We start from the raw sequence: 9,505 nt of genomic DNA, 5'->3' as shown, positions 1-9,505 counted from the left end.
CTTTTCCCGAGTTTCTAGTTTGATTTCTAAAATTTAAATTTACAGGACTATTTTTATTATGTGTAGGAGCATCTAATTTGCATGCAATCAGCTTAGTTAATAATTTCTTCTGTGATTTCTTCCCTTGCTCTGAAGTTTAAAAAAGCTCATCACAGGGACACCTGGGTGGCTCAGTCAGTTAAGCATCTGCCTTCAGCTCAGGTCATGATCCCAGGGTCCTGGGATCAAGTCCCACTTCAGGCTCCTTGCTTGGTGGGGAACCTGCTTCTCCCTCTGCCTGATGCTCCCCCTACTTGTTCTCACTCTCTGACAAATAAATAAATAAAATCTTTTTTTAAAAAAAAAGTTCATCACAAATTTTATATTTTTATTTTTTACAAACTTTAAATCAAATAAATATTAATCTTTGCTTCTGCTTGTTTTATGGTTCTTTCTCCTTTTTAACAAACTAACACTTTCATGCATATGAGAGTTGCTCTTATAAGTGTCTAACCTTATTTCTCCCCAAAGGTCAATGAATTATAGCAGGGCAATTTACTGAATAGGCCTTCCCTTCCCTACTGATTTAGGATGTCAGCTTCTTCTGTACTTACTCTGATTTGTATATGGGATGGATAGGTATTCTGGTCTAATGTTCTGTCTTTCTAGCTTCGTACCGGTGTCATATTGTTTTAATTATTAATTAAATTCACCATCTAATCTAAATCAACCAAACCAGGCTGCTTTTGCAAGTTAATTATGCCTGCATGACAGGCTCAAATCTGAGTCCAGGGGCACCCACTCGTGATGCTTTTATAATGTATATTCATTTTTGCCATAGCAAGATTCTCATGACTTTTGTTTTCAAAATTGGTTAGTCTTATCTAAAGCATAAAAATATGCAGAAATTAAGAAGTAATAAGATGTGTATCTAAGAAGAATTTTTGAATGACTTACATTCATCATATGAGATGATTTGCTCAATTTAAATGAGCTTGAGTTGGATTTTTGATTTTTTGGTATTTGTTGAATATTTCTGTGACTTTGTTCCTTTCCACTTCGAGTTACATGCAGTTGAGAGGTACTCTATGGGGCCATCATCTTGCTTATGCCATCTCTCTTTTCCTTTGGGTTCTACAGAGTTACCCTTTTGCCTCAGTCTATCCTCAGCATCTTCTAGCTAACTGTTATTTCAGATACCACTTACATCCCTTGTGCCCTTCCACTTTCTCTCAGTATTCATCTGCTGTAGGCATCTTCATTGCCAATTAGTACAGAGGAGCAAAAATTTAACAGTTTCAGCTCGGACTTCCCAAAGTTGAGAATGATAAGTCTATGAATTTCTGCTCATGCAATCAGAGGTCCATAACAAGTAAGGAGCAGAGGAACATGAGTCTCTTACCATAAATCCTGAGAGGGAGAGATGACGTGCCTGAGTCCTGTGTTGCCGCTCACTGTAGTAGGTGTCAGGCTGGGTTTTAGTTTTATTTGTTTACATATTTATTTTGCAGAAATTATTCTTTGCTAAGTAGATGTTGGTGGACAAAGGTTCTCCAAGGCTAAAATTGCTCCTGCAGCCATCACAATTCCTTTCATCAAGCACAGTGGAATGTCCCTTTCTTGCCCTTATAGAAACAATGTTATAAATTTTTGTATCTCCAGGAACACAAAACACAACACTCAGGACATAGGAACCTCATCAGCAAATGTTTGTTGAAAAAGTTTTGGTTGAGTTTCCAACCAATGATCTCTAAAACTAAGTATACCCTCAACCATGGCATTTGTCATTTTTCATGCCAACTTTAGTTTTACTAATAAAAACATTTTGGTAGAGAAGTGAGACACCACAGAACCTATAAGGACTTAAGGAAGGTTCTGGTGGATACTCCCACCAGAAGCTTCTTTTCAAACATGAGAATTTGGGGCCACATCTTTCTTTTTATTTGTGCTTTGACTCTTGTCCCTTTTGTCCTTTCCTGCCCATAAGTCTATAAGCTGGGTGTTCTCTCTGCCTCTTTCCCTCGCATTTCTTTTCTGGCTAACTTTCTTGCCTTTCCCTCACTTCTGACCCACATTAGTTAAAAAAATCATCTAGCTGGAATGTCTGTTTCCTTTTGCAACCCAGTTCACCATATTCCCTTCTCCTTTCTCCTTTGTTTAGGACTCCTATATTAAAGGTAATCACATTTGCCTTTACAGAATCCCTGTTCTCTTTTGCAATGCTCAAGTTCAGGAAGTTCCCAAGTTACAACACAATCATGTTTCCCCAGTGCCTTTGCTAGTAAGTTGTTTGGAACCTGGAAAAAATTTCCAGCAAAAGAAGGCTTTAACCGTTGTTTACAGTTGCTCGTTTACAGTTACAACTTACTCAACATACTACACGTTAGCAGTGTCTGAGTGCTGGTGGTTGCGAATTTTTGTGTTCGCCCGGTTGCCCTTTCAGCACTCTAGCTGTTGGAGTTGAGCTGTTCACTCCCCTCACCTTGTTCTCATATATCATCTGCCACGTTTTTTCTTGTCCCAGTAAACATGATCTTTCTTTTTTTTTTTTTTTTAAGATTTTATTTATTTGACACACAGAGAGAGAAATCACAAGCAGGCAGAGAGGCAGGCAGAGAGAGAGAGAGGAGGAAACAGGCTCCCTGCTCAGCAGAGAGCCCGATGTGGGGCTCGATCCCAGGACCCTGAGATCATGACCTGAGCCGAAGGCAGAGGCTTTAACCCACTGAGCCACCCAGGCGCCCCAAACATGATCTTTCTTTAGCACTAGCTCTGCAAGTTGTAGCCCTCCACATACCATTCATCTGTAGGACACCACAGGAATTTTCTGAACACCCAGGTGGAGCAACGAAAATTTCCACACGTCACTCAAGATTTAGCCATATCCCTGTGAAAGCTGGAGGTGTAGCAGGATGTCATGCTCTCTGGGATGAGGTCCATCACGTAAGGAATAAAACATTAAAATATTGTCTTCAGGGAAAGCTCCATTTCTTGGACGGTAGGGGGCAGGTTACCATACAGTCCATGTCCTGGCGTATGGTTCCTAGTTGACAGGAGGTCCTATTATCAACATCGAATGGACAAGGAACGAACGAATGGCCAAGGGCTACAGCCAGACCTCTGGGCATAAGCTCTCGGCCTTTCCTGAGGTTTTTGAAGTGTGAGTAAGAAGGATCTCACTTCACAGTATTTTTCTCTGTGAGGTTATCAGAAAGTCCCAGCTTTTAGCATGTCTGTGACTTCATTTTGCTTTGCAAAATTCAGAAAGAACAAAGTCTGGAGAACAGACATTGTTTCTCTTTGCATCTTTCTTTACCAAAGGTGGGTCAAAGGAGTCTATTTCAGCTTTGAAAAACAAAGTATCCGGAATATTTACCCCAGGAGGTTAAACAGCCTCTCTCAAGAACTTGTAAGTTTTTTTTTTGTTTTGTTTTGTTTTTAAATATCTTGTTTCAACAAAAAGATGCCCAGGAAAGGCTCCAGGTCAGAAGCACGTGAATATGCTTGCCCTCTCGGGGCTGCCTGCACCCTGGGGTAGCTTTAGGGTTCAAGTTTTAGAGCAAGCATTCAGCCTGGCAGTGAGCCTGCCTCCCCTGGAAGGGTTGGGCCGCACTTACCCTCAGCCCCTTCACATCTCTCCCAGGAGAGTGAGGAGCGAGGGACAGCGCTTTAATACCGCGCTCCGAGGTATGGCTCTGTGAGCCCCGTGGCTGCTCACGGTCCTTTAGTGGGTGCCATGTCCTGCTTCGGGCCTGCCACCCTCGTGGGGACCAGTTCCAGGCAGGCCAGCACCCACAGGAACGCCCGGGCGCACAGATCCGTGCCTCGCCGGTGGGGGGCGCTCTCCCGTGGGAACGCTCGGACGCCAGGGGCAGGGCGGGGCAGGGCGGGGACGCGCCCCCTCGGCGCCACCCCTCGCTCCGCCAAACTTTCTTTGGGCTCCGGGCGTGTCACAAGCCGCTGGATAGGAGGCGCGCCGCCGCCCACCCGCCTTGTCCTCCACTGCCCCGTGCGCCCGGCCAGAGCCCGGCCCCCGGTCGCCTCGTCGCGCTCGGCCCCGAGGGCATGTGGCAGCCGCAGGGGCCCCCGCTCCCGGGCTCGGTGGCGGGCGAGCGTGAGCGGTGAGTGCGGGCGCCGGGCGCGGGGAGGGTTCCCGGAGCCCGGGCGGGCCGGGGCGCGCTTGGGAAGAGGCTGGGGCGCACCTCCGCCGGGCCGGATCCGCGGCACTCCAGGGTTGCCTGGCGGCCCGGCGGGCGCCAAACCCACTCCGAGCACCTGGGACGAGACTCTCTGGGGGGGCGGGGGGGCATGTTGCCCTCTCCCCCACTGTTTTCCTTGGCGCGAGAAGCCACCGGGATGCCAGATCGGCGCTGCCCCGCGCGTGCTGTGTGGTGGGCAGGGCGCCGGGAGCGCGGCGCAGGCTCCCTCCGCTTTCGCCCAGGTGCTTCTTTTCCGAGCTCGGCCTTAACACCCGTCGACGGTTAACTGAGATTCTCCGGCGGAGCCCAGGGATGTCACATTTTTCAGCCTCCATTTACGCCCGGTACGATGGTGTGTCCGCGAAAAAGCTGGAAATGTGCAAGGCATAAAGATTCCGGAAATAGAGATTATTAACCAACTGGTAACACTGTGGGGGGTGGTGCTTTGTGAGTGAGCGAAGGTGCCCGCGATCCCCCTCACCAGCGACAGACAAAAGTGCTTTGTTCTGTAGCATTGTTACTTTATTGCATTCCCGCAGCAAGTTGCGACGACCCAAAATTGCTTAGAAGTTTCTCAACTTGTAATTTGAGTAGTGACGGTGAATATTGGAAACAATTTAGTCTTATTAAGGTAATCATTAAAACAGCCCTCAAAAGCAATTTTTTAACTGAGTAATTTCCACGAAACGTGTCTCTGTAATTTGTTATTGTCTTTGCAACGCATTTCTCCCTCCTCGCCCCTTTGCTGCCCAGAGTATTACCTGGTCTTGGAATGTTACTTTAGAAGTTCGGGTCCGCTTAGCTTCTCACGGTTCCTACGTGTGGGGGTTTAAGTCGGAGAATAAACTAAATGGCAGTTACAGACAGATGATCCCTTCTTTACCAATAGGTTATGCGTCCATACACTGTGTGACATTTCATCAGTGCATGGACTTTTCTGTTGCTAAGGAGAGTGGTTGAAGTTCCCAGTGAAGAATCCCTAGTTGCTAACCCTGCTTCCCCTAAGACATTTGTGTGGTCTGAGTCCAGTAAATATAATTTTCCTTTTTTTTTTCTTTCAATTGGAAGTCATAGTTAGAAACACACAACCTTGGTTCTGTTAACCTCATGCTTGTCTAAACAAACTAGACCATTCTAAAAAGAGCAGCAAACAAATCCTGCCAGCAAGGTTGATGTACTTGAGATAAGCTTCCAGAGTTGTCTCCTGTGCCTTGAGACTGTATGGACCTAGATCATGTACTAGACATGTCCGATCTGGACATTTAACCATCTGAACATAACTGATACTGATTGTCACTACCATGTGACTAGGAAAGCAGATCATTTGGGCACATTCTTCTTATTTTCTTTTTTATCATTAGCGTTCCAAATTTCTGGCTTTGATTTAACTATAAATGACATGTCCTCTTCCCTAAATCTGAAAAATGTGTAAACTGATACCAGCCTCTTTATATTAAATCAGATTTATTTTAGGTATCTGGTTGTTTTATAGGAGGTTTGATAGAACAGATCTGCATATGTTTCCTGTAAATGAAGACTGAAATGAAAACAGTTAAGACATGTGATTGCTTTTTTGGAGTACGTTCCTCAGAACCCATTTGAGAGTCTACAACATGCTCATGCTTTCTCTCATCTTTCCAAAACACACACACTTAGGGGGACAGATGCACACACAGCATTGTAGCCACGCGGCAACCAAGACGCACCCTCTCCAAGTTATATATACAGACCCACGGTGGGCTGCTTCTCCCTCAAGTTCTCCGTCTTTTTGACGCGGGGCAGAAATGCACCATAACATAAGGCCAACGTCTTATTTCTTTGGGCTGGGGCAAGGGAATCCTTGTAACTCAAATGGGAATTACTATAACTCAAATTACCTATTAGCCATTCCCCTTGGAGGATACATTAGTTCAGAATGCTTTCTTGTCTGTGATTAGACCCAACAGAGTGGTTAAGCCTGATGGCAAGCTTCTAAATGGCAGAGCCCAGGCCCAGGGCATTATTAATGCAGTCTAAGGAAAAGAGCAGGGCTTCACAGTCAGGCAAGCCTTTGTTCCAGGCCAGGCTTTGTGACCTTGCTTCATTTCTCTAAGCCTTAATTTCCTTGTCTGTAAAAATGAAGCTTATATCCACCTCCCAAGATTAGAAAAGAAAGCACTTAGCAGAGTACTCCTTAAATGCTGATTGCCATCTTTTCCTCCAAGATAAACTTTAAAATATTGGTATTTCTGTAAACATGGGTGCAAATGTACATTGTTCTGGCAAGAGTGCAAATGTAGATCCCCAAGGTATAGGTGAGGCGACTTAGAGGTGTTGCCCGTACTTGGCTTCTTGCTCTCCCCAGTTTCCTGGCCCTTTTGCTCTTCCCTGCATCATTCCTCCTACAGGGACTGAGCCTCCTTCTCTTTGGCTTTGCTGGTCCTTTGTTGCTTATCCTGGATTCTGCATGGCTGTGAAGGAGTCCCCTGGGACTTAGTCCCACCGTGGATGAGGAAGGCTGAGGTGAGGGGTGTGGCCCTGTCCACAGAAGCCCTGAGACTTTGTGCTTTTATAATGCTGAGTTAGAGAGGCCCTTGGAGCACAGCGGTCTGGGTTCTAGCCCCAGCCCTGCCTTTGTGAGTTCTTGTGACCTTGAATAAGCCACTTGTTGTCCTTGAATCCGTTTTCCCATTTATACAGCAGGGATAGTAATTCCTTTTTACCTACATGCGTGTGTTGTGGGTTCCATGAAATCATCTACGTGAAAGAGCTTTGCACCCAGCGAGGACTACATAAACATTGTGGGACACCCCAGGCAGGCTGCATGGGGGTGGTCGGGTGTCCGTGTGGGTGTTGGGTGGGCTAAACTGCCATCCCTCCACACCTCTCTCTCCTGCCCTCTCATGCTGAAGCGGACTTCAGGGAGGAAATCCTGCCAGAGGTTGCGAAACTGCCCTTTGGGGAATGCACAAGGAACAGAAGTTTCAGGACTGAGATGACCTAACTCTGTGTGATCGGAGGCACAGGGCAGAGTTCCGAAGAGACTATAATTCCCTTGTAGAATCACCTGTACTGTTCGCTCATCTCAGTGCTTAGTGGACAAAAACACAGAGCCGGCTCACCAGCCAGTGAGTCAGAAGAGCGTGGTTGTGCAGTTGCTGGACATTGAACAGGACTGCCTGATGCCACCCTCCCTGGCCTGTGCCTTCTTGCTAACTTGCTAAGGTCCACCCTGCAAAGCACTAAACCAACACGGTGCATTTCCCTGCTGTGAACAATTAAGCTAATTATTTAATTTGAGTCTGAAAGATGTGTTGCTCTCCTGGTGAGCCAGGAGACTAGTACCCAGTGAGAGGAAGGTTTTGGTTTCCCAGGTGGCACCTATCTCTCTTCGTTCCCCAGGCTGATGTCCTTCTCCTTATTCCTCATCCATCTTTATCTGCTGACCCTTCCTGTGTGGTACCTGACACCTGTCCTCCCGTCCGGTCTGCCTCTTGCCTTGAACTCCTCCCTTGACCCCTGACATCACTAGCTCCCACAGACCTTGCCTCCCCTCCTCAGATGTGAATCATTCATACATCTTAGGCTGGGCCAGACTGGGTGTCACTCTGAAAACAACCTGCCCTGTACAGCCTGCTTCAGCCCTTCCTAAAGATGTTAGTCAGCTCCCTACTTACTCATCTGTTAGCCCGGTAGCTTTATTATTCTCTGGGACATGAGGCTGGAGGTGCTGCTAGCTCTGGCCTTACCTTAGCCCCATGCAGATTCTGTGGTCTTCTCAGGGATGGCTTGGCAGGTGGCAGGGCTGGGTTGGAGGGCAGTGGAGCCCCTCCATAAACGCCACCAATTTATCCAAAGGCCCTCTGAACAAACATGCTATCTGAACAAAAGCAGTGGGCTTGCTTTGTAAATAAAGCTTTAAGGTTGCCCTGGTCTCCCCTCACAGATAGGTGGCCCCAAAGCCCTTCCTCTACAGAAAGGGGTGCCTGGATAGCTCAGTCAGTTAAACATCTGTCTTTGGCTCAAGTCATAATCCTGGGATTGAGTCCCGCATCAGGCTCCCTGCTCAGTGCGGAGTCTGCTACTTCCTCTTACTCTGCCCCTCCTCCCCGCTTGTGCTCTCTATCTCAAATAAATACATAAAAATCTTTAAAGGACAAAAAAAGAAATTCTGGACCTGCCCCCAGATAGAGTCAGACCATATAAGTCAAAGGTGGGCAGTGGAGTCAGTCAGAGGCATTTGTTCCCCAAAGAGAGCTAAAGAAATCCAAAGTAAAGCTCTTGGGGATAACTAGTTGTTGAAGACCAAAACAAGAGTTCAGATAGAGAACTCACTGACTCACTTGCCTCCTGCCCTGGTTGATTTTTAATAGGTTAGTCCTTTGAATGGGGGCCTTTTCCCTAGACTAAACTGAAAATAAGTATGACCTTTTTCTATATCCCCATTGCATTTGTATTCGTCAGGGTTCTCCAAAGAAACAGAACTGATAGGATATATATAGAGAGAGATGTGTGAAATGCTTATTAAAGGAGTTGGCTCATAGGGTCATGGAGGCTGGGAAGCCCCTTAATGTGCCGTCTGTAAGCTGGAGAACCAGGAAAGCGGGTCATGTCATTCAGTCTGTCTGAAGGTCTGAGAACCGGAAGCACTGATGTCCAAGGACAGGACGTGTATCTCCCAGTTCAAGCGACAGGGCAAATTCGACCTTCTTCCTCTTTTTTGTTCTACTCAGGCTCTCAGTAGAAGATGCACTCACTCACATTGGTGAAGGCAATCTTCTTTAGTTAGTTCACAGTTCAAGTGCTAATCGCTTCTGGAAACACCCTCAGGGACACACCCAGAGAATATTTTACCAGCTACCTGTGCACCCCTTAACCTGGTTATGTTGACACACAAAATTGGTCATTGTGCCACCAAATCAGGAAGTTGACCATGGTACAACTCTCTACCATCCAGTCTACAGAACCCCTTCCTAATTCATCAGTCATTCCCCCAATGCCCCAGTGTCTCTTTTTCTGCTTTTTCTAGGATCCAAGTTACATTGTTTGTCATGTCCTTCTGGAATAGTTCCTCTGACTTACTCTGTTCCTAGGGTCCTTGCCACTGTTGCAGGGTCTCACAGTCTGTAGGTGGATTCCCCATCTGGGTCTGGCAGGTGTTTCTTCAGAACCAGACTCAGGTGCTGTGTCTTTGGTGGTCCCCTGCTCTTCTGGACACAGCACATTAGAAGGGGCTCCGTGTCAGACTGTCCTAACACAGGTGCCTTGAGCACCTGGGTATGTTGGTGTCATCCAGATTCCCTCCCCTTAAATCCCCTTAAATCCGCCATTTTTCCCTTTGAAATTTG

At 46.7% G+C, this 9,505-nt stretch overlaps 1 protein-coding gene across 1 annotated transcript in view; it reads left to right on the top strand.

The window, feature by feature from the left end:
- Positions 1 to 4,399: 4,399 nt before the first annotated feature.
- The window catches only part of LOC111143684 (lysophosphatidic acid receptor 3), a 74,591-nt gene continuing 69,485 nt past the window's right edge, over positions 4,400 to 9,505 (top strand). Inside the window, exon 1 of the mRNA XM_022497512.1 lies at positions 4,400 to 4,522. The gene's annotated coding sequence lies outside the window, so the exon portion shown is untranslated. The remainder of the gene's footprint in view (positions 4,523 to 9,505) is intronic.

This window comes from Enhydra lutris, unplaced genomic scaffold (assembly GCF_002288905.1).
Source record: "Enhydra lutris kenyoni isolate GAN:26980312 unplaced genomic scaffold, ASM228890v2 scaffoldscaffold9, whole genome shotgun sequence".
In the NCBI taxonomy this organism is placed as follows: domain Eukaryota; kingdom Metazoa; phylum Chordata; class Mammalia; order Carnivora; family Mustelidae; genus Enhydra; species Enhydra lutris.
The sequence above is the reverse complement of the archived record's forward strand: the minus strand, read 5'-3'. Positions and strand labels throughout refer to the sequence as shown.